Source organism: Vicugna pacos, chromosome 2 (genome assembly GCF_048564905.1).
Source record: "Vicugna pacos chromosome 2, VicPac4, whole genome shotgun sequence".
Lineage (NCBI taxonomy): Eukaryota > Metazoa > Chordata > Mammalia > Artiodactyla > Camelidae > Vicugna > Vicugna pacos.
This window is the reverse complement of record NC_132988.1, coordinates 15,541,081-15,566,728: the sequence shown is the minus strand read 5'-3', so window position 1 is coordinate 15,566,728 and position 25,648 is coordinate 15,541,081. Positions and strand designations below refer to the sequence as shown.

The 25,648-nt window shown below is 37.6% G+C and overlaps 1 long non-coding RNA gene across 1 annotated transcript in view; it reads right to left on the bottom strand.

Annotated features, from left to right (window-relative positions):
* Positions 1-8,990: 8,990 nt before the first annotated feature.
* The window catches only part of LOC140699955 (uncharacterized), a 43,927-nt gene continuing 27,269 nt past the window's right edge, over positions 8,991-25,648 (bottom strand). Inside the window, exons 5-6 of the long non-coding RNA XR_012078187.1 lie at positions 21,656-21,773; positions 8,991-9,235 (exon numbers count right to left, since the gene is read on the bottom strand). This is a non-coding gene — a long non-coding RNA (uncharacterized lncRNA). The remainder of the gene's footprint in view (positions 9,236-21,655; positions 21,774-25,648) is intronic.

Below are 25,648 nucleotides of genomic sequence, written 5' to 3'. Positions count from 1 at the left end.
GCAGCATGGAGGAAATTTTTCATTACATTTTATTAGAAATGAATTTAAAATTTACATTAACTGAGACATGAATTTATTTCTGGACATCAGATATGTTTAGCTTCGAGAGTAAAATGATCAAAAAGTGTGTGTATTTTAGACAGAGTACCCAGGTTTGTACAATTTTATTTAAATGCTTTAAAACAATTGGTACCCAGTAAGGCATCCAATTTGTTTTAACAAATTGTGAGTTACACACAAGATGACTGAGCTATTGCTCAGTGGGATTCTACATAACTCTGCCTCCTGCAGCCATTTTTGAAAATATTTGGCTACCAGGACATCAGCTGGGGTGTACCATCACCATGTCTAACAGACTATAGAAAATTTCTCTACAATAAGTACAAAGGTTAGACTTAAACAATGGATGATCTTTTTAAAAAGAAAACTCCAATGCTTTAAAGAACATGGTTCTTTGGTGTAGAATGCTTCCCATGATGGAATCCTGAATAAAGTATCTTCTACTGCATAATCAGAAAACTATGATACAGTCATATCTCATTTTATTGTGCTTCACTTTATCGATATTGCATTTTTTTTTCACAAATTGAAGGTTTATGGTAACCCTGCATTGAGCAAACCCATTAACAGCGTTTTTTTCAGTAGCAGTTGTTCACTTGCTGTCTCTGTGTCACATTTTGGTAACTCTTGCAATATTTCAAATTTTTTCATTATTATTATATCTGCTATAACTGGGAGAACACTCAAAGTTTTAAAAGAATCTCTAATTTGTTGTTTCCTATTTCCCTTTGAGAGTCAAAGTTTCTTACCATTATCATTTTGGATTGAGAAAGACTGCAGTAAAGATTACTGATACCCAGCAATGCATGCAGATGGTTTCCCAGCTTTTCCTTCTCCATCCTACTCTCCAGCCCATAAGCAGAGTTAGTTTCAGGAAAATGCTTCTGCCAGAGAACTCTGATGGCAGCCCCTGAATGGACTACTCAGCCAGTCAGCTGTTTGCAGTTATCAACAGCAAATTCCCAGTGGCTCTTAAGAGGTGAGAGGAGTGCAGAGGCATTGGGATGGACGCAACAGCTCAACTATGCTGCAGGTACAATGTGTCTCTTCTCTGCAGAAGCAATTTCTTGGTTTGTGACTCCTGATGCCCTTTCCTCCATGGTGCATAGTCTGGCGATCTGTTCTGTCAGCTCTTGAAGTTCAACTAGTTATTATCTATGAAACTCTATTAAGAAACATTAAAGCTCCTGATTATATGCAATATATACTGTGTGCATCTAAGTTGAGAAAATAAAGCAGATAAAAATCACAGTTGTCTATTACCTACAGTAATTACTCGTAACATTTTTACGTTAATCTATTTACAGTAATTTTTCTATGTATAGAGGTAATTTTAAGGCATTATATACCCAAAACTTGCTAAAATGTGTGAATATTTTCTCATGTCATTTTTAATGTCTGTGTAATATTTCATCTTTCAAATGTATCCTATTTTTTAACTGACACATACTGTTGGGCATCTAGATAGGTTTTAATTTCATTTTATAAAAACCAATTCTGCTACAGACATTTTAGGAAATCATTGAGTCGATATCCATAACACTTTTCTAAGGATAAATCCTGATAAGTAGATTTTTTAAATTGGCACTGCAATACTTGATCTTAGTATTTTAATCATTTTGAGCTGTGTTACTCAGGATAGGCTAACTGCTCTAATAAACAACTTCAAACTCTCAGAGCCTTAACACAACAAAGATTTTTTGCTCACATGGAGCTCATGAGGACGTCCCAGAGCAGTGTTTCTCCTTGATGGCTCTCCTCCAAGCAGCAGTCCTCAGTGGAGGGATCCAGGCTCCTTCCATTGTATGTTTCCACCATCAAGGAGTCAATGGAAGCCATCCTAAGATGACTCAGATGTTTTATGGTTATGTCTGAAACAGGGTACATCACTTGTGCCCACAGTGAATGCCTGTAACTCAGAGCCATAACTCAATGTACCCAGATCTTCTGTCTATAGATTGTGACTCAATTTATCTATCTGCAAGTGTGTGTGTGTGTGTGTGTGTGTGTGTGTGTGTGTTGGGGCTGGTAGTGGTTGTAAAGAATACAGTCTTTCTCTGTGCCCAGGAGGAATATTAAATATTTTGGGGGAACACAGAATAGTTTTGGTCCCAGTTTCATTTTTTTTTAACTTGATTAGGATGTTCCCGTACCTTGAAGCAGTATTAGTTCACACCTGTTATCCTGGTATGCCTGTTAATAATACCTCTCTCCCTTTCAAAAGTATTCTGGTTTAAACGGTAAGTTTTGTGGTAACTCTAGCTATGACTCCATAATAAAGACCCTAAGGTTTCTTGAGTCTCTGTTTCTCAGATCCAGGTGTCCTTCTGCTTTCAAAACGATCCTCTGAGATCTTTATTGTCTTCCCAGCACTGACCAGATGGGTTTCTCTGAAGTAGGAAACTAAGAAGAGTTCCCAGATAAAGGAGACCATTGCTGAGGCTTTCGTTTTTTCCCCGCAAAATAGAAGCAACACAAAGTTAGATTTTAGTTCAATGTAAAGAAGACATTTCTACAATTAACAGCATCTAAACAAACCACTTTAAAATGGTATTTCTAAGGTAGTAAGGCTCCTATCCTTGGAACAGTTGAAATGGCAGTGGGATTAACACTTACCAGTAAATTCTTGAATTGAGTTGAAGGTTAGAATAGATGCATTTAAGTATTCTCCTGACTCTGAGAGCTTCTCTGTTCTCTGATTTTAAATCACTCGGTCTGCTTGGAACAGGGCCATCTGGATCTTTTCAAGGAGACCCCCCCCCCATCGCTGTCAACTGCATGAATCTGACACAGTTTAAAGACAGCTATGATTTGGACTGGATTGTAAGGTTCAACCAAAATTTTCTAAAATAGGTTAATCCTGGACCTATTTTCAATGTTTAAAAAAGTGGAATTTTTTCCTTCGCCTTAGGGGACTACCACTAAGGAATCTAACACTGTATCTTTTCAGCTGACCCAATAAATGAGTGAATCTTCTTAAAGACAGTCTTTCTAAATGTACCATGTTCTCTACGATTCTGGTCATGTTTGCTGCTGCTGAAGGAAAGGAAACTCTGTGACGAGTTACACTCATGTAATAGGACAGGTGATTTGTTAGCCCTGTTCTTTCTCCTTTGCATCCTCTTGCTAACTAAGACAACTGTTTTGCCTCTAAGGCCACATAAATGGTTTTCACTGTAAAATTAAGACCTAGAGATCAGACAGAAGGGGAGAGAGTGGGACGGAAGAAAGGAGAGGGAGGGAGACATAGAGTTATTGAGGGGGAATACAGACAGAAATAGAAAATAAGACAAGGAAAAGAGAAAGGTGAAAAAATGATTAGGCAAAGTGATACAATTGTTTTGCTTTCAAATCACACATTGGTAGAATTACCTAGCGATGGAATAGTTAAAAATATGCTATAAAATATGTCTATTGTCAGACAAATTAGAGAAGAATAGTATAATTTCAGAAAACAAAACTATCATTAGGGACACTGAGAAAGTGAATAGAGAATAAATTTCTGTTTTGACTTCACTCAGTATGAAGAACAGTTTAAAATAGCATTTTCATATTTACGAATTTGAAAATATGCAGTCTGATATGCTTAAAAGTGTCAACTTTTTCTTCTATTCCAGTTTCTTTCCCTCTTTGAGGCACAGACTAAACCAAGACTCACTAACTTTAGCTTCCTGTTTAGTCCCTGCTTTAATGATGGAGTGCAAAGGACGGCTTCGTGGTACCCACCAGCCTGCGTTGTCTTTTCTCCTCTCCTCTCTCTCTTACTCTTCTCTTTTTGAACTTCTCACACCTCAGGGACAATCACAACGAACTTGAACGGTTTCCCTCGACTGTTTCCCTTTTAGAATTTCCTTGTAAGTCACACTGTTCCACCACTACACCATCCACAAAACAAGTTCCAAATTATGTTAATCAAAACACAAGACTTCATCTTTGAACAAAGTGGATGAATACTGGAATTTTTAGGAATAATTTCAAATAAAAACAACTCCAAGGCCTCCATGGACTTTTTGAACGTGCAATAACCTTGTGGAAGTGTGAGAAAGAAAAAAATCAAAAGGGAAATATCCTCTTGAACAATGACCAAAACAGCAAAGATGACCCAGTGTGGTCCTCTGAGCATGAAGGAAAAGTATTAGGGAAATCCTCCTGCCAAGTATTTGTCAACTGACCCCATACCAATGTGTCTAACTTCACGTTATGTCATCTCTCACTGAGCTTTACTGCCCAGAAGCAGGAGGCGGCTAGTTCCTCAAAGATCAGCCTCAGAGTGTCTCCCATCAACTCCATTTCCTTAGGATTGACATTTTTACATGAATACTTACTCATTCTTCTCCTGTCTTGATTTTTTCTCCTTTTTTTTTTTTGATTCATTTGCTTCCTAGGCCCCATGGTTTTAAAATCAGCTATAAGTTGTTGGCTGTCAGTTTTATATTTTCAGTCTCTATTTCAGCCCTCTACAGATGTTACTCCTCTGTCTTCTTTGCATTGTCTTTGACGAAAAATCGGGTGTCACTGTTACATTTGCTGCTCTGTAGGTAATACGTCTTTTCTCTCCCGCTGTGTTTAAGACGTTTTCTTTAACTTCGGTTTTAAGCAACTTGATTACGATGTACACAACTGTGGTTTTCTTCATGTTTCTTGTCCTTGGGGTTTGTCTCACGTACCAGATCTATGGATTCATAGTTTTCATCAAATTCGGAAAATTTTTGTCCATTATTTTTTCTAGTATTATTTCTATTTTACTATCTTTAGGGACTTCACTTAAAGGTAAATCAGACCACTTGACATCATTCCACAGCCCAATAATTCTGTTTTCCCTATTTTGTATTCCTTTTTCTGTTTTGTTTTATTTTGCATAGTTTCTATGGCTATGGCTTCAGGTTCAGTAATCTTTCCTCTGTGATGTCACATCTGCCATTAATCTCATCCTGTGTAATTCTTATCTTTGACGTGGTAGTTTTTATCTCCAGAAGTTTTATTTGAGTCCTTTTTAATGTTCTGTGTCTCTATAACTTCTTGAACATATGGGATACAGTTAAAATAACTGCTTCAATGTATCTGTCTCATAATCCTAACATCTGTGTCTAGCTTAGTAGGTTTAGATTGATTGTTCTTTCTCCTCTTTATGGGTCACTGTAAATTTTAACTAGTTGGGTGCTGGATATATTTTACTTCTGTGAGTATTCTTGAGCTTTGCTCCGGGACACAGTTACTTGGAACCAATTTGATCTTTTCGAAACCTGCTTTTAAGATTTGCTCGGTAAGACTGGACTAGTTCTCAGCCAAGGATTTATTAACCACCACTACTGAGGCAAGACCTTTCTGAGTAGTCTAACCATGGCTCATGAATCATGAGGGTTTTTCAGTCTGGTTAGTGGAGGCACACACTAGTTTTGCCCTGGGTGAGTTTCAAGTACCCTTCAAGTGGTTCTTTCCTCAGCCTTGGATAGTTCCCTCGCCTACATGACTGGTCTGTGCTTTGCTAAATACTGGAGAGGAATCCTATGTGTTTATCTGAGATTCCCTCTCTATACAATTTTCTCCTCTTCAGGGTGCTGCCCTTGGAATTCTACCTCCTTGGTCTTCCAGGACTCTCAGCTACATCTCCGCGTCTCAGAGAGTCAGCCAGGTTCCACTTGGAGTCCCCCTCCCTGTGCCACCGCATGTAAACTCTATCAAGAAAGTAAGTCAGAGAGATCACATACCTCACCTCCTTGGATTCTTGTCTCTCCGCTATTGCTGTCCTTCGTTGTCTGGTGTCATGTGTCTTAAAAACATATTTTTCCAATGTGTTTGATGCTTTGGATTAAAAGGTAAGCCCAGTCCCTGTTACTCTACCTTGCCTGGAATTATAAGCTCTGTGTTTCCAATATTGACCTTTTTCTTACTCCAATTACTCACTCAAAGTTTGAATTTGAATACCTAGCAAATATTCCAATGCACCGTGCATACAGCTAAACTCTTTATTCCTTGCAAAACTGCTTTTAAATTCTCCTCTGTGCTTTAGACATTCAAGCCAAATATTTAGAATCATCCTTCTTCGTTTCTCTTACACCTCCCACAGTCTAGCCATCATCAAATACCATTAACTCTACTTTGCAAATACATTCCAAATCTAACTTTTTTTTTTTACCTTAACTGACATCACTCTACTCTAAGACAACATCGGATTACTGTAATAACCCAGTGTCTGGCAGGGGTCTGGCAGGGATGAAAGACAATACTCTCGAACTGATAAATTAGGAGAGAATTTAATACAGAGATAATTTTAAAGGTGAAGTCTGGGTTAGTTTCATAACTCAGAGCTAGTAATAATGGGGAGTGATTTCCACTCAATGACCTAAATGGACAAAGAGAGGAAGCAGGAACCAAAATTCGAGAAATCAGGGGCTACCTGACAGTAACTGTGGCCCTTGGCCCAGAGATGCGGCCAACCTTCAGCAACCTTGCAGATAGGAAGCTGAAGAATTAAATATATTGACCTCACTCTCTTTTAATTTTATCCTGGTGGCGACCACTGGCTGAACCCACATGGAAGCCAGAGGTCAAAGAAACTTTCCAATGCTACACAGAAAGGTCACGTTCTAGGGACCCAGGATGAAGACAGGTAGAGTGGCTCTGGAGCCCAGTCCCCTGGGTGGTCTCCTCACTCCTGTGCAACCCCTCCTGTTTTCTGTTCAGAGCAGCCAGAGGGACCCTTTGAAAATATTAATCTGTTTATGTCATTTCAGGGCTTGAAACGCTGAAGTAGCTTTCCCTGACACTTAGAATAAAATTTAAAATCCTTACTATGATCTAAAGTCCCTACATGATCTCATCCTTGGCTACTTTTCTAGTGCAATCTCTAATTACTCTGCCCATCTCTTATTCTGCTCCAGCCACAATGGTCTTCCTGCTTTTCCTTCACGCTCCAAGTTTCTTCCTGCTATGCGCTGGCTGTCCTCTCCAGCTGAAAGCTCTTTTACAGTCCTCATTGTATTGTCTTTGAGAGATCTTCTCAGATTCATGCACCTAAAATCGTAGCCTTTATTATGCCCTATCCCCTCATCCTTTTTGATTTTACGTTTCTTCATAGCAGTCATTTCCATCTGTTTATTATCTCCCTCTCGCATGAGAATATAAGCTCCATGAAGGCAAGAGCTTTGGCTTAGTAGTTGGCCAGTTTCTGTGGCTAGAACAGAACCTGTCACATTATAAGTGATAAATATAAATTGAACAAGTAAGAGAATACCAGATAATTCTCTACCTCTTTTTCTAATCCAGAGAAATTTTGTTCGTGTTTCTTCCAAACACCAGATTTCACTGTACAACACTATAGTTCCCCCACTTCACTTCCCGAAACATTTACAGATAGTGTATTAGTTTGCTGGGGCTGCTGTAACAATATACCATAATCTAAGGGGCTCAAACAACAGAAATGTATTTTCTCACAGTTCTGGAGGCTAGAAGTCTGAGATGAGGTGTCATCAGGATTGGTTCTTTCTGAAGGCTATGAAGAAGAATCTGTTCCATGCCTCTGTCCCCCCTGCTGGTGGTTTGCTGGCCGTCTTCATCATTCTTTGGCTTGTAGAGGCATCAACTCAATCTCTGTCCTTATCTTTACCTGGCATTCTCCCTGTGTGCGTGTCTGTCTCCAGCTGCTCTCTTTTTACAAGGACCCCAGCCATGTTGGATTAGGAGCCCACTCTACTCCAGTACAACCTCACCTGACTTAACTAATGGCATTTTCAAAGCCCCTATTTCCAAATAAGCCCACATCCTGAGGTGCTGAGGGTTAGGACTGCAACACACAAATTTTGGGGAAACCCTATCTAACCTGCAACAGATAGTGAGCTTGCCATAGGAATCAAATAGATAACACTATATAAGAATAAATAATCAAAATAATATTTAAATGCTTCAATAATTTATTTTGAAGTAATTTTGTACTTTCTGAAAAGTTATAACAACAGTACAGAGAACTCCTGTACCCTCTTCAGTCAGACTCTTGAGCTAACACTCCATCACATTTATCACCTTTTCTCTCCCTCCCTCCCTCTCTCTCTCAATCTATTATTATTACTCTTTTCCTGAGCTATTTGAGAGCAAATTGCAGTCATAATACTTCATTCTCCCCTAAATTCTGTGGTTTGTAAGTCTCCAAAACATGATGTAGAGACTTGACAGACACTTCCGTAATCACAATACAGCCACCAAAATCAGTAAGTTAATATTGATGTAATACTAACTTGGAGTCGTTGAAGCACATTAAAATTTTTCCAAGTGTTTCCACCTTATCTCCTTTTCCAAAGTTCAGTCCAGAATCACACATTCCTTTTAGTTGTGACCCATCTTTAGTCTCTCTTCATCTGGAACAGTTTCTTCCTCTTCTCTTGTCTTTCATGATCTTGAAACTTTCACTCTGTGGGCTGTCCTTCAACCTGAGTCTGTCTGATTTTTCCCCCATGTCCAGTCAGGCTATGTGCTCCTGAAGAGTTACCACAGGAATAAAGCTGTGCTCTTCTCAGCACCTTACACCAGGAGGCACCTGTCTCTCCACTGGTGATGTGAGCCTTGATCACCAGTCCAAGCAGGTGTCTGTCAGACTTATCCACCTTAAAGTCTCCATGTTTCCTTTTACAATTGAGAAGTATTTTGGAGAGAGATACTCCCAAGACTTGTCAGTATCCTGTACCTCATCAAACTTCTCCCCCAGCCTAAGCATCTCTTAATGACTACCATCTGAATCAACCGCCAGTATTACAGTACCATGTGGTAATTGTTCCTGTTTCTTCTACACTTATTAATTGGCACACTAATTTAAGGAGGAGTTTCCACCTCTCCCTCCATTTAAGAATGGACTTGTGGATTCCCACTTTATTCAAAGGGCTGCAATCTATTTCTACCATTGTTTATTGTGACGCTCAGAATTCCCAGCTTTGGCCAGTAGCAGGTTCTCGTTAGGCTCCTGTGTCCCCCTTCTGCCATGTATCTATCATTCCCTGAGCACTTCTTTACGTTTTGACACAGAAATACATTACAGGCTTATCTTACATTTTTCTTGCCCTCGCTTTGAAATCAGCCATCTCTCTGAGGAACCTTTGTTTCTTCGTGTGGAGAAAGGTTTTTAGAATTCAAGATCTGGGCACTCACTGATCTCCTGGAATTGCTTGGCAGACCTTCAAGGGCAGAACTAGAAAATGAATATTAATATGCCTATATATTTACACACATCACACACACACACATAACTTCTATCTACTTATATTTTTCCATATTTGTATACCTTTTCTCCAACAGGGAGAAATTTTGGTCTTAGTATCCTCAACATATTTACTCATTTGTTCAGCACCCAAGGATGTGGCCACACTGGCCACCACCTTTGCCCTAATTCTGCAGCTCTCTCCTCAGCTCCTGGCCTGTCACCATGTCCTGGGCTGCTGCCACCTTAGAATCTAGTCACACTCCTTCCTTGAAAGTGATGGAGGGAATAAAAAGACAAAGAGGAAGAGCAACACATAACATCTAATCCCTAGAAGTGCTGAAGAATTATCTTATACCAGTTCATTTTCCAGCCTTTCCATTGCTCCATCTGTGCTTGACACTTTGTTTTGTCCTTAATCAGACAGTAGTGAATCAAAACTGACTTCAGTGTGCTACTAGTGCACCTACTGATATGTACGCCCCTGTGTGGCACAGGGTGAGGTAAGAACGTGAACAAGGCTCATATCTTGTCTTCAGAGTGCTCTCAGTTGAGTAGAGAAGATGATACATGTAGGTGGATCTATTTTTGTCAAACAAGCTGGACCATAATAGGAAAGTAATCGTCTTCATTTCTCCTTCTCCATGTATGATTCTGTGTTAAGGACTCTCCCACGTGACATGCATGCACATTCTGAGAAAGTCTTTCATGGAATGCCTTTGACTGATCTGCCATAAGTTAAGTCAAACTGCTCCTCTGGCCAGCCATCTCCATAACTCCCTCGCAGTCCCTGGGTTTTGATTGGCTTTTATTGGTCCATCTCATTTTTGAGTCCTTTTGCCCCCCAGACATACTTCTTGGGTGGGATTCCTTTTAAAATGAGTGCAGAGAGTTTAGAAGAACCCAGGACCTTTCACAAAGTCCTCTTCTGGTGTTGGGAAGACATATGCCTTTGTCCTGCCATCTGTAGAATTGCTGGGCTCATTCTCAGCTCGATTCTGTTAAGTTCATGTTTCCTGAGCCTGGGGCTCTCTAGGGCTTGTTGCGATGCCCCTTAAGTTCTAGAGGCCCATGTCAAGCTCTCACTGTGGGCTCTTGAGACCCTTCTCACTCAGCATCAGTTGAAGGCAAAGCAACCTTCTCTGATCTTGCAGCACACTAACACTAAAGGGTACTTCTGGGATGGTAGCGACATTGTCTCTCTTGATCTGGATGATGGTTTCTTCATGTTCCCACTGGGTGTAAGTCATCAAGCTGTATACTTGTATGGGCAGTTTTCAGTATGTAGATTATATTTCAATAAAGACTAATTGTTAAAAATATATTCAGAAGATAATTTGCATGATTTTGATTTTGAATTGGTGTAGAGTCCCTCCTACCATTTTTAAAATTATAATCGTGTAACTAAGTCCAACTCACCCAATTCATCATTCCTTCCAAATTGAGACTAAGAACCCACTTATCCTTTTCTTATTTCCAGATCTACTCCTGATATGCCTAGTTCTATTCATCAGGATTCTTTGGATTTCTAGGCACAGAAACCCAATCTGAAGCAGCACAAAGTAGAATTTATTGACACATAAACAAATCACTGGGGAGAGAAGAGTGAAGCAAACTTCAAGGACTAGAAAACTTCAAGATATCCCTTGCCATTTTCTCTAATGTGCTTCCCTCCATTTTAATGAAAAGTGTATTCTTTCAGACCAGCCTGCTCCATGAGTCGCTGGTCAAGACTCATCAGTACCAAAGCTCCATGCCTCTATTCACCCCTCTTTCCACTGAAAAGTCCTGCTGGAAACTCTGATCAGTTTGGGTCATGAGCCCACTACTGCCAAGGAGTAAAGAGACAGAGAAGAGGAAAGAGTAAAGATACTTATTTTGGGGTGGGAAGAGTAGTTCCACAAAGGGCAGGTTGCACTGTCTAAAATAAATGGGAGGAATCCTGGAAGAGACAAATAAAATTTACATTTATTCACTGATTACCACTAATGTTAAACGGTTTCAACAGGGTGTTTATTGGTTGTTGGAGATGAGCTGAAATATGACTTTTCTTAATATTGCAGGAACTTAAGAGCTGTGTGCTGGTCTGAAGCATTTCCATGTATTAAATAAAGGTTCAGCAAGTATTTGTTACTGATTTTACTAATAATAATGATGGTGAAGATACTAGGATTCTCTGATCATGTTCAAAGAGTTATTTATCTTTTACATTTTCTGAAATAGAAAACCAAATATAGGAAACATATGGATGGTGTATGAAATACATTCTTCCTTGAGCTTTTGGGGAAACTCATCAAATTTCCCTTTCTAGACAGAAAATATTTGCATAGTGTCCATAAACATTTATTGACCACCTCCGGATTTTGTGGCAATATCCATATCCAATTTCCCATAGTAATATATTCCATTTTCAGGTTCAGCTCTATTGAATACCCATGATATGTGAGATGCTCATGTCATTTTTAATCCTCCCAACGTTTCTGCATGTTAAATACCATTATCCACATTTTGTAGATCAGTAACTGTATTTGTTATCACTGTGTAACAAATTACTACAAAATGTACTGGCTTACAACAGCAAGTACTTACTATCTCATAGTCAAGACACAACAAGATATAATACATGGCTGGCCTGATCCTGAAGTGGAGAATTCAAGGCATAGTTTGTAGGTAGTATTGGCAGGTCTTGTTGAGGGATTAAATCTGGGGTAAGAAAAGAAGTAGAAGAGATCAAGTGTAACTCCAAAACTTGACTTTAACAACGTGAGGTCCTTCACTAAAATGGAGGGGAGTGAGATAGAAATAGGTTGGGTGGGGAGAATGAGAGCTTTGTTTTGGACATAATAAGTTTGAAGCACCTGTGAGACAGCCAAATGGAGATATCAAGGATGAGACGGTCTTACAGTTTTGGAGTTAAGACTAGACTAGACTAGAAGTCTAGACTAGAGATCACCCTTGGCCAAGGAACTGATTTTTAGTTACTGAGGCTTGAGCCTGAAATCTCAATGCAATTTGATAGTAAGCTCATCTAGATACACACAGAAGACTAGATAAGAGGTAGAAGGAAGAGCAGGTCAAGAAGTTTCTTCTCAATGTCTAATTCTCAACTAGCTCAACTTCTTACCTAAGGCTTTTATAACTATTATTTATTATTATTATTTTATTATCATCATCACCAATGTTTGGGGGATGGTGTAGGAGAAATGCCTCTCAGTGCTGTTGGCAAAGAAACAGAATCCTAGAGAGAGAGAGAATCTAGATTCCAAGAGCTGTTTCTGTGAGGGCTTCAGAAAGCATCAGGACATGGATGACCCTGAAACGCAGTGGTGGGAGTGATGTCCAGGAGGGAACAGATCTGGGGTCTTGCCTTCCCTCTCTTGAAGCATGGGAGAAGGAGTTCAAAAAGAAAGAAAAGGAAAGAAAGATCACCCTTCTTCCCAGCTCCCTGCTGTTGTGTTTTGAGTTCCTATCTTGATGTAATGAAAGATTCTGTCCAACAATACAGCCTCTGTTAAAAATATCCTTAATCTTGAGCAGTTCAGAGCTGCATTCATCCTCCCTGGGAGTGGAGAAAACTAAGAGACAAACCTTATAGGTCTTTTTCCTGGAAGCCTCCTAGTCGGTGGGCTGGCTGGGAACATCCAGTTGTCACAGTGATACAGTGACACTCTAGCTTTTTCCGACCACAAGCTCTCAGGTAAGGGGAAGGCAGGGGCTTGTTACCAAGGTCCCTGAGGGCCATCTCTCAATCACTGCCCTAACAAAAAGCATTCACCTGTACTCCATAAAATATTCCATTCTCCATCAGCAAGTGATTCTGGCTGCTAGATTTCTCTCACTCTCCTAGCCTGAAGTTCATATGTCCTTTTTTAACTACAGTAAAACTCAAAGATATCAAAATGAAGACTGTGTTGACAATGCATTTGTGGCTCGGTTGCTTTTAGATTTTAATCAGGCATAGCTGTCTTTCTTCACATAGTGGCTCCCGAGCTTACATTTAAAAAAAGAGTAGAGAATGTGATTTTTCTATATTACAAAGCAATAAAAGTACATGAAACTACAAAAGCAGTTTTTATGTCTAGCTTACTCCCTTCGGTTTTTTTAAAATGAAGAGGGGAGGTGTTAATTGAACCCTGTTGGTGCTGCTTACATCTTCAAATATAGTGATTTGTTTTCTTTTGCAAAGAAAAGAGACATGGTGTTTTTTTCTTTTTGTTGAAATACAGCTTCTGTTAAACTAGTGCGCTGCCTTTTTACAAAATGGTCAACAAGAGGTTCAGCCTGTTCACGGCACTAAGAATCCAAGAGCTAGAGATGACACACACTTGTCCAGCACGTGTCAGCAACCGCTCCCATTACCAGTGGATAACTGATAACGTCACTAAAGCCTTTCCAAACTTTTTTGTCACCATCTTGTGTTTTACCCACTTTTTTAGCCTAGTAAATACTTCGATTGTGTCATTCCACCCTCTCTTGATATTTTGAATCCTTTTCCTCTCCTAGCCACGGCTCTCATAGCACTCATCAAATTCAGTCTCAAAACTATCCTGCTTTGGGCATAGATGTCACCCACAAATAAGTTCCTTATTTCCTTCATTTAGTTTTGAAGTGACAGTAGATGTCAGTATCACTGGTAAAGTCAAAAATAACCGTCAAATATTTTTCTCTTGCTTAATTCTTTTCTGCAGAGTTTGGTGTGTGTCTTTTAACTTCCCTCAGAGGCCTTTGTGGTGACATCACATTTCTCCTAAGAAAGGCAAGATTCAGGCCATCTTCATGGCTCGGAGCTTAAAAACCTCAATCTGGTCGTGTACTTTGATTTACTTCTTCCGTCTGGACTCACACTCTGTTCTCACCAGATACCCTGAACCATCTTTGAAATACATCAACAGCTTTCCCCATTGAGTGGTTCTTTATATAGCCTCTTACGGGTCTAGAGCTGTCAAAGTTTCTCGGCAATATTTGTTTTGTATTCAAAGGTTACCTGCTAGAGATCCTTGAGGTGGTTTGCTCCTGATGGATAGTAATGACGGCAGTGGTCCAACCCCCATACTGTCCTCCGCAATCAAAGTTGGCAGCGCAAATACGAGGCTGTCTGTTTTTCCACTTGTGAGAAACCTCTTGCAGACAGGCTGTAAACAGCTTGGGTGGTATTGGCATGACACTGCCTAACTTTTCTGCCTACTCTTTTTAGATTTACTGCTTGTTAATTTGCTCACGTGTACCCATGTGTCTAAATATACTGAGGCCCTGGAAGATAGTTTTTAATTCAACTTCTACATTGTCAGTTTAAAAAAAAAATTAGGTAAAATTTGCATACAGAGGAATATATGCGTCCAATTATACAATTCAATAAACTACAACAAATTAAACACTCTAGTCATAATATAAAATATTTGCATCACCCCGAAATGTTTCTTCTACTTTTATCCAAGAAATCCACACACTTCGTAAGTGACCACTGTTTTGATTTCTATCTCCACATTCTTGAACTTTATATAAATTTAATCAAACAATATCTACTCTTTGGTGTCTGGCTTCTTTTAGTTATGACAATTTTGAGATTCATCAATGTTATTGTGTATATCAGTGGTTTATTCCTTTCTTATGGTTGAGAAGTATTCCATTGTACGAATATGCCATAATCTGTTTATCCATTCTCCTCTTGATGGATCTTTTGGGTTGTTTCCAGTTTGGGGCTATTACAAATAAAGTTGTTATAAACATTCATGGAGAAGTCTCTTCTGGACCTTTGTTTTAAATTCTCGTGGGTAAATAAGTAAGAATATAATTGCTAGATCATGGACTGAGTTTTAAAAAAACTACCATTTAATATTCCTAATAGTAGTGTATGCAAAGTCTCATTTCTCTACATTCTCACTAACATTCGCTGTATTTTTTCTTTAATTCTACCTTTTTTGGAGCAAGTGCACAGAATGTGATTCTAGCAGGTGTGATCTTCATTTACATTTCCCTAATAATGCTGAGAAACTTTTTGTATACATTTTCTACCATTTGTATATCTTCTTTTGTAAAGTGTCTTAAGTCTTTTGCCCATTTTAAAAATTCTATTATTTTTGGTTTTATTTTCCAGTGGTAAAAATTCTTTGTATATTCTGGATAAAACTTTCTCAGTTCTGTATACATAGTCCTAGTTGTTGGCTTGTCTATTTATTGTCTTAATGGTGTCTTTTGATGAGCAGAAGATTAACATTTTAAAGGTCTAATTTATTAGTTTTCTCTTTTATGGTTATTGGTTTCTTCCTGCTCCCTAAGAAATATTTGCCTACCCCAGTACTGCAAGGACATTTGCTTATGTTTTATCTTCTAAATATTTGTAGATTTAGATTTTATATTTAGATCTTTGATCCTTCTTGAATTAATTTTTGGTTATGATGGAGTAGGATTTGCATTTCATTGCTTTTCATATGCTATATTCATTTTTAGAGCACTATTTATTAAAAAGATTTTTTATCCCCATTGGTACCTTGATAGAGAAGAAACTTACTGAATAAGCACGGGTCTATTTTTGAACTTTCTTTTCAGTTCACTGATCTATTAGCCTACCTATATGTCAATACTATTACTGTCTTGATTACTATAGTTTTAGAATAAGTCTTGAAATCGGGAAGTATAAATCCTTCAGCTTTTCTCTTCTTTTCCAAATCTGTCTTTGCTATTCTAGCATCTACATTTCCATGTACATTTTAGAATTGGCCTGTCAATTCCCTTTACCTGAAAAAAAGAACCTACTGAGATTTTGGCTGGGATGTTTTTTAATAAAAAGTAAATGTTGAATTTTGTCAAATATTTTTCTGCACCTATTTGAGATGATAATATTTTCCCTTCTATTTGGTAAATATGGAAAATCACACTGATTAGTTTTCTAATGTTAAACCAATCTTGGTTTCTGGAAATGACCTTGCTTAATTATGATGTATTATCCTTTTTATATATTGCTGGAATAAATTTGATAATTTATTTATCAATATTTTTAAGAGCTAGTGACCTATAATTTTCTTTTCTTGTAATGTTTGTGTTAGGTTTTGATATCACAGTTACACTGGCACTATAAAACTAATTGGGAAGTAATCTCTGTTTGTCTGAAAGAATTTGTAAAAGAGTGGTATTATTTTTTGCTAAAAGATTTGATAAAATTTACTAATCAAACCATTTGTATCTGGATTTTTTGGGGTGGAGGAAGGAAGATTTTTTTATTACATTTTCAGTTTCTTTAGTTTTGGTAATTTTCTTTTTTCAAGAAAATTTCTATTTTATATAAGTTGTATAGTTTATTAGCATAATGTTATTCATCATTTTTATTACATTTTAATGTCCATGAGATTCATAGCTCCTCTTCTAAAAATATTAATACTTTATATTTTCTCTTTCATTGACTTCTCTTATGTTTACTATTTCATTCTTATGCTGGCTTTTTTAGATGGAAATTTAAATAATTTTATACTGTTCTTTGGTAATGTACACATTCAAAGTTATAGATTTCTTTTTCAGCACTGCTGGAGCTGCATCTCACAAATTTGGTATGTTGTGTGTTAATTATTATTCTATTCAAGTCCCCTAATTTGTTATACTTTATTTTTATCTTAAATTATTTAGAAGTGTACGGTTGATTTCCAAATAGTTGGGGCTTTCTAGATATATTCATGTTACTGATGTGTAATTTAATATCACTCATATCAGAGAACATATTTTTTATGATTTTAATAATTTTAATTAATTAAGGCTAGTTTTATGGGCCAGGATATGGCCTATCTTGGTGAATTTTTCATGCTCACTTAAAAATAATGTGTATTCTTTTGTTGTTGAGTAGGGTGTCCTATGAATGTTAATTAAGTCAAGGTGGTTCATAGTGTTGTTCAAATCTTTTATATTCTGGCTGATTTTTACCTACCTGTTCCAGCAGTTGTTAAGAGGAGGGTGATAAAGTTACTGATGATGACAACTGTGTATTTATTTATTTCTCCCTTCAGTTTTATTCATGTATTTTGAAGATCTTGTATTTAGTGTAAACACATTTATGATTTTATGTCTTCCTAAAGAGGTGACCTTTTTATTGTTTGAAATGTGACTCTTTATTTCTGGTAACAGTCTCAGTCTTGATGTTTGTTATTAATCCTCACGCACCATCTTCCTTATTCTTACTGTTTGCATTGTGTATCTTTTCCCAGTTATCTTAGTCTGGTTAAGCTTCCATAACAAAATGCCAAAGCCTGGGGACTAAACAACAGAAAGTTATTTTCTTAGAGTTTTGAAAGCTCAAAGTCCAAGATTAAGATCCAACAAGGTCAATTTCTGATGGCAACTCTCTTCTTGGTTTGTAAGTGCCACTTTCTTGCTCAGTCCTCCTGTGACAGAGACACACAGAGAGAGAATATCTGATGTCCCTTCATTTTCTTATAAGGACACCAGTCATATTGACCAAGGCTTTGCCCTTTTTGACCTTAATCACCTCTTTAAAATTTTTTTCTCCTATAGTCACGTGATGGATTAGGACTTCAACATATGAATTTAGAGAGGGGCGGGGCACAATTCAGTTCATAGCATGAAATTTTAACTTTCAAACTATTTATTTCTCTATATTTAAAGCATGTTGCTTGTATATAGCATATAATTGGATCTTAATTTTTTTCAGTTTGACAATCTTTGCTTTTTAATTGAAGTGTTTAGTCCATTTATATTTAATGAAATTATCATTTGGCTAGATTTAGTTCTATTAGATTCCTCTTTGTTTTCTATTTTTCCAGTCTAGTTTTTTTCTATTCTCCTTCTATACTGAAACTTATGTTTTGATTGTCAAAAATTATTTGGTGTTCCATTTTGAGTCCTCTTTGGCTTTCTAGCTATGCCACTTTGTATTTTTTAGTGTTTGCTCTAGATATGAATTCTTGTTACAGTTTCCCTAGAGTTAACATTGTGATTCTAATATTCACTTAAGATATATAAATTTCTCAAAATATAATTCAATTTACATCTTCCCATCTTTCAAATTACTGTTATCATTTATGTAACTATTACATTTGTTATAAATCCCATAATACAGTGTTATTTATCTCTTACCCTAAAAAGGAGGTAAGAAAATTTTTTCCTTAAGGACAAATAGTAAATATTTTAGGTTTGAGGGCCACATGTAGTCTCCATCACATATTATTTGCTCTCTTTGTTGTCTTTGTTGTTATTGTTGCTGTTTCACGCTTTTTTTTTTTAATAATCCTTAAAAATATAAAGGAACATTCTTAGCTATCAGAACATACAAAGACAAGCTGTGAGCTCGATTTAGCCCATGGGCCATGAAATTTGCCTGCTTCTACTCTAAAAAGTCAGCTGTCTTAAAAAAAAAATGCAAAAAAATAGATAGGTTTTTATATTTATCATTTTCAATGCTTGTTTTTCCTTCCTGCAAATGTGAATTTAAGCTGGTATTATTTCCCTTCAGTCTGAATAGCTTCCTTTAATATATCTTGTAGTGCAGATCTCATGAGTTCTCTCTGCCTCTATTTACCTGAAAATGTTTCCTGTTTTACCTCATTTTCAAAGGATATATTGCTGGATAGGGAAATCGTGGTTTCTTCTTTTATTTTCCTTTTACTCCTTTCTGTCTTTAAAGTGTCATTTTATTGTCTACTGTCACAAATTGTTCTGATAAGAAATCATAATTGTTCACCTTTATGTAATGTTTCTTTTTTCTCTGGCTCCTTGTGGTAAGTAGAATCATGAAGGATACCCTGCCTCCCAAGACTTGCTATCCTAATTCTTGGGAACTGTGAATATGATATAACATTGTGCCCTGATTATGTTACATTATATGGTAAAAGGGATTTTGCAGATGTAATTAAGGTTACTGATGAGTTAACTTCAAGTTAATCACAAAGGGATTACTTGAGTGGGTCTAAGTTAAATATGTGAGCCCTTTAAATCAGAGAGTTTTTCCAGCTGGGAGTGGAAGAGGAAGAGAGATTCAATGTGAAAAGAAGTTGATGTGCCATTGCTGGCACTGGAAATAGAAGTGACCATGTAAGAAGAAACGCTGGTGACTTCTAGGAGCAGACAGCAGCCTCTGCCTGACAGCTCAAAAGGCTACAAGAACCTCAGACCTATGACCACAAAGATCTGCATTCTGTCAAAGACCCAAGTGAACTTGGAGCGATTCTTCCCTAAAGCTCCAGAGAAGAGCTCAGTCCAGGCAACACCTTGATGTCAAATTTGTGAGAGCCTGAGTAAAGAACCCAGTTGAGCCTACCTGGACTTCTGACCCAAAGAACTGTGAGATAATAAATGAGTATTGTTTTAAACCTCTATGTTTCTGGTGATTTGTTACATAGCAATAGAAAGATATTTCAAGATATTTCTCTTTATTGTCAGTTTTCAGGAGTTGACTGTAATATACTTAAATGTGGTTTTCTTAGTATTTTCTTGTTTGAGGTTCACCAGACTTTTTGAACTATAAATTTATATTTTTCATAAAATTTGGGAAAGTTTCACCCATTATTTCTTTTTAAAAAAACTTCCCATCAAATTCTTCTCCTCTCCTTGGAGACTCCAGCTCAGTGTACACCAGGCTGCTTGACTTCTCACAGATCCTTGAGGCTCTTTTTTTTCTTTACTTTTTTCAGTCTTTTTCCTCTCTGTTTCTCAAATTTGATTATCTTTATTAATCTTCCTTCAAGTTTACTACTATTTCTTCCGCCATTTCTAATCTGAATTTTCATTTCAGATATTGTACTTTGATATTGTAGAATTTCCTTTTGGCTTTTTAAAAAATGTGTTCCGTTTCTGTGCTAAAATTACGTATCTGTTCACTCATGTTCATCATTTTTCTTTAAGTCCTTACACATCTTTATTAAAGTTCTCATCTGCTAATTTCTGGGCCATTTTGTAGCCTGTTTACATTAACTACGTTTTCTGATTGTGAGTCTTAGTTTTCTCCTTTTTCAGCTACATAGGATTTTTTTGTTTTTAAGATTTGTCCTTATACTGGACAATATGGACAATATAAAAAGTTACACACATTTAATGTATACATTTTGATGAATTTAGACATAGGCATACACCCATGATATCATCACCACAATCAAGGTACTAAATATATTCATCACCTACAAAAATTTCCTTGTGTTTTTGTGTTGTATGTGTGTGTGTGTCTGTGTTTGTGGTAATAACGTGATATCTATCCTCTTAATGTATTTTGAAGTCAAATACTGGTTTTTTAACTATTGGTACAGCATATTGCTAAAATTCATTCATCTTGCATAACTAAAACTTTATATCCATTAAATAACAATTCCTCATTTTCCCTCTTCCCACACCCCAACACAATGTCCACTGACAGATGAATGTATAAACAAAATGTGTTATATACATATAGTAGAATAGTATTCAGCCTTCAGAAAGAAGGAAATCCTGGCATTTGTGACAAAATGGATGAATCTAGAGGACAGTAGGCTCAATGAAATAAGCCAGTCACAGAAGGACAAATACTGCATCATTCCACTTGTATGAGGTACCTAAAATACTTGAATTCATAGAAGCAGAGAATATGTAGTAATTTTAAAATTTTATCCTAGATACTATGAAAGATGCATTGGAAGGAGTATGGATTATGCTGCCACCTTAAAGAATGTCGAATTTTGTTCTGGCAGGCATTTAAATATAGCAGTATATGTATATGTAACTGTAACTATAATTAACAATATTATATCATATATTTGAAAGTTGCTAAGAGAGTAGATCTTGAAAGTTCTCTTTATAAGAAAGAAATGTGTAATATGTGAGGTGATGGATGTTAACTAAATTTGTTATAGTAATCATTTTGCAATGTATACATCTATAAAATCATTGTATTGTACACCGTAAACTAATACAATGTTCTATGTCAATTATATCTCAATTAAATTGGAAAAAATACTTCTAAAAATAATTACTGGATTATTTAGAGTCCCTCAGACTTGGCTTTATTATTTGTCAGGATGGGATTCTTTAGGTTTTGTTCTTAGTACTAGAGTGTGGTCTCTTTTCAAAGCTGTTTTTTACTCTTAAGACTTGGCCTTTTGGGGATCTAAAATGAATGACAAGGAGCTCAGTGCGGTTTCTTCACTCTGACTGGGCTGCAGGGTCCAGTGTCTCCTAGACTTGCATGACCTCTGTTATCTGTCCTATTTATTTTACCTCAGCTGTCTTGCTCAATTCTCAGCCACATAGCAACTACTCTCTACTAGGTCTAAAGTTGTCTGGACTTGCACATGCACAGCCAAGCCTTGGGCCAAAGATGCACAGAGAAGCCCCAGGTGGATTTGGAACACCTTCTGCATGGCCTCCTACATCCTGGTACCGTGCTGCTCACACTTCAGATACTTCAGTAGCTCTGTACTCTGACCTTTGCCTCACCCTCCTTACCTTGGACTTCCCCTCCAAAAACTGTCCTCAGGAAAAAAGCCAAGACAGATGTGGGGCTTGAGTCCTATACTTTGCTTTTGTAAAGGATTACAGTCCTGGGCTGCTTATTATCCAATCCCTAAAAAAAAAAAAAAAAAAAAAAAAAAAAAATTCATATAGCCCTTCCAGTTTCACAGTTGTTTGTGGTGAGAAGTCAAGTCTGGTACCAGTTATTAAGTCACAGCGGGAGGCAAGAGTAGTCCTTCTTGTTCACATGATCTTTGATGTCCTCTCAGAATTGTGCCACTATTTCCTCTATGAACTAGGAGTGTCCAAACTGTAGGTCTTGGAATTGCAGAGTCATTCGAAGGAATCTATAAATGTTATCTAGTGACTGAATGAATAAAATTTACTACCCTGCTTGCCAGCCTTCTCCACTGTGAAGTTACTCTTTTCCCTCTTTTTCACACTGTACTCTTTGGAGGAAGTCACTATGCAAGCAATGTAGTGTGGAGTCCCCTCATTAGAGGCAGTAGAGCTGTATGAATTATTTGGAATTCTCCTACATGGGGGATTTGTCTTTTCTTCCCCATTTATTGCTGACCCAATCATTGGTGCTCAGTTAGGAACTGATTATTTCTGTTTGAAAGGCATGTGATAAAGACAAAGGGGCATTAGGCACGTACTCATGTGTTGGGTTTGAGCCCTAACTCTCCCATGTGATTGTTCTGTAGCTTATGTGATTTCTTGCATGCCATTCATGCTCCATTTCTTCATATGTGAAGTGGAGATAATAATATTTGCTTCATATATTATAAAGTTAAGGAAGCAATGGGGAAAAGACCTTTAAAAATTTTTACATTTTTGTCTTCTTGCATCCCCTCGAGATAAAGAAGTGGGGTGGTTTAAAGAAATGGTATCTGAAAGGCAATAGTGATAGCTATGTATGAGAAAATATTCAGATAAAGAATAACAGATTAAGAGATGTATGTATGTGTGTGGGTGTGTGTGGATGTGTGGGTGACGTCTGTAACAAACAGTTATACTGTTAGAAAAATCTAGATCATTTATTCAATTTTTACTCTTCAGATTTTTGGCATTATTCACAGTTGAAGCCAGACAGATAATTAGTCCCCTTCCTTCATTTAGTATCAACCGTAAACTTGAAAATTAATTAATAAATTATTAATTTATCTCTCAGCCCTGTCATCTCTAAGATAAAGCAAGTACCACTTCTTTTAACCTTTCACCATCTACTATATTGAAATTTTTATTAAATATTCCTAAAACATATCCAAACATCCAAATTCTATAAATACCTCTACTTATTTGCAGTCTGAAATTAACATATTTTTCTCATAGGAGTCTAACAGAAAGAAGATGTGTTCACTGAGAATGGTATATATAATTGAGATTTACAAAGATTGTCAGCAACTGAAATAAATTATATTCTGAGAAGAGTTAGAGAATTATCATCCCAACATTGTGGATCTACCTGTTTTGATTAAAATATAAAATGAGACAAGAAATTAAGATGTTGTAAATTTCCCATTTGAAGGACAATAAAATGTTTTGAACAATTACAGCCCAGAGGGTTATCCTGGTAAAGAAGAGAAAGACACAGGACGAAGAGATAAAGAGAATATTTTTCCCTTTGACCAGGGCAAAGGAGGCCCCTGCCTTAGGCGTCCATATTTTACAAGCTGCCACCTCTTGGCCCTCCTCTGTCCATACCGCACTATGACAAGGAGTCTAGGGAGCCAATAGAATGCGCCTCGCCAGAGGCAACACCACCCCACCCGCCAGCATCACTAGACCAGATTCTGGTTAGCTGGGATTGTGAGCTACAATGAGCAACTGTTCTGAGTCAGCTTCCTCCATCTGAGCAGGTCTCTTGCCTGGGTCTATGAGCCCAAAGGCAGACTCCATCTCTGGAAAGTGCTCCCCTAGGCCTTAGAGTTGCTCAAGAGTATAGAAAGAATGCAGATGGGGCTCAGACATGCTGAATGTGCAGACTGGGTTGTCCAGAGGTATGCCTGTGAGGCCTCTAATGATGTGGGATGGAGCCGGGAATGAAAAAAGTGGTGCTGGCTGCAGCCCAGGGGCTGCATGCTACAGGCTAGCTCTCTTCAAATGCTCCGACGAGTCTAAGAACTGAAAACTTCATTCATAGCGAACATTTCAGGTTATGATGGGTATGTTTGTCAAAGTAGAATTATAGAACATATTTTATTTAACAATTTTTGAGCTTGATTAATAACTTATTAATCAAGTTTTCAAGATGATGAATGTTTTAGTGTTTAGACATATTTCATGTAGTTTCCACAGGTACTTTTGCCTTGAGTCCAGAATATCTTAGGGACAGCCTGGAAGTGACCTAAGCTTTATTTCTGGTCCTTTCACCAACCAGCATAAGCTTAACCAAATGACTGAAAATCTTTGGGTTCCACTTTTTATATTTGTAAAAGAAAGTGGATGATTTCATTTGAATACTATTTCTATCACTTATTAACTGTGTAACTTTGAGCACGTTGTACAAAACTCTGGGTCTCAGTCTTTTCATCCATCAGATTTAAGGTTTAGATTAGGCAACTATATGATCTATTTTCATTCTACTCTAGGAAGACTTAATTTTTATTAGACATTTATTAGACATTAGACAATTTTTATGTAGATATCTTGTTGAAAGAAGGAAGCACATTAGAATAATAGCTAAAATTGATAAGAGTGAATCCGTATAAAATCTAGTTACTTCTTCCCTGCAGTGCCCTCTTTGCTGGTTTATCATTACCTGATAGCTCAGTTTTGTTTTAACTTAAGTTAAAATTACAATTGAAAAATGTGACTCAAGGTCAAAAATCAATTAAATGGAAATTAGAGTTATTTGTTTTAAAAACTCAGGGAATATTTTATATCATGAATCTGTTAGGTGACAGTTAATAGGGATTAATCAGCAACCTGCTTTCTCTTTGGTCATGACTCCAGTCAGCTCAGGACAGGAGTGTTGATAAGGACAGAATTATGGGCCATTTCCTTGGAGCAGTGCACTTGGAGAGCTTTGGATAAAAAGCCTCTCTGAGTGCAAAGTGGAGCCCTTGTTGTTATGTAGAAAAATCAGATTAATTGTCTCAATTCATGTCGTGGAGCACAAAGGGCATCCTGTGGTCAGTCACATCAATCCTACCCTGCCCTTTATTATACATCGATTACCTGCAAGGCAAAGGTTGATGTGCTACCTTTTGTTTTATAAGGCAAGAGGACAGCCACTGATATTTTCTGGGCTATGCAATGGGCTGCAAATTCTGGAGCTGTGCGTTCTGCCTCTAGTTTTCTCTAGAACCATTAGAGAGCCTAAGAAAATCACAGAATTTAGTCTCAAAGGGTTAAGCTAATTGGAGCAGTAATTACTAGGGGGAGAAACAGGAAAAGTATTCCAACTGCAGCCACAGAAACCACAGGGACAGATCATGGAAAAATCTTACCTCCTCAGACTTTGTGTTTTCAAACTATTGATGCCAACTTCAGATTTTCTCTCTTCCTTTTATTTCAGCTGTAAAATTAGCTTTCACTTCCACTTCACTGAAATATTGTGATGCATAAGAATGATTAACAACTCTGAAGCAACTTAAAAGGCTCACATGCAGACTCACTTGCCCCAGCACCGGTTACAATAGGGGCAGTTTGAAGAGTGCCTGGATCATGTGTGAAGGAGATTTGGTTGCTACCTTGGGGCTTCTGTTGGAGAGGCAGGGACAAGCTGGGACTCTCTGTAGGGACAGATGCGCTGTGGGTGCCATCTCTGAGTTCTTTTTCTGCCTTGCTAGTGCTGGCACTGGCTGCATCATTTTGGCCCTCTCCCTTTAAGCTGCTAGTGGCAGTGGGGGCTCCCCACCTCCCCTGCACCACAGCCACAGCCCCACCATGGCAGGCAGTCACGCACAGCTCACACAGGGGAAACCTCTTGAGTGCCTGGCTCTGGCAGCCAGCAGGGATAGCATTTCTGGACCTCACAGT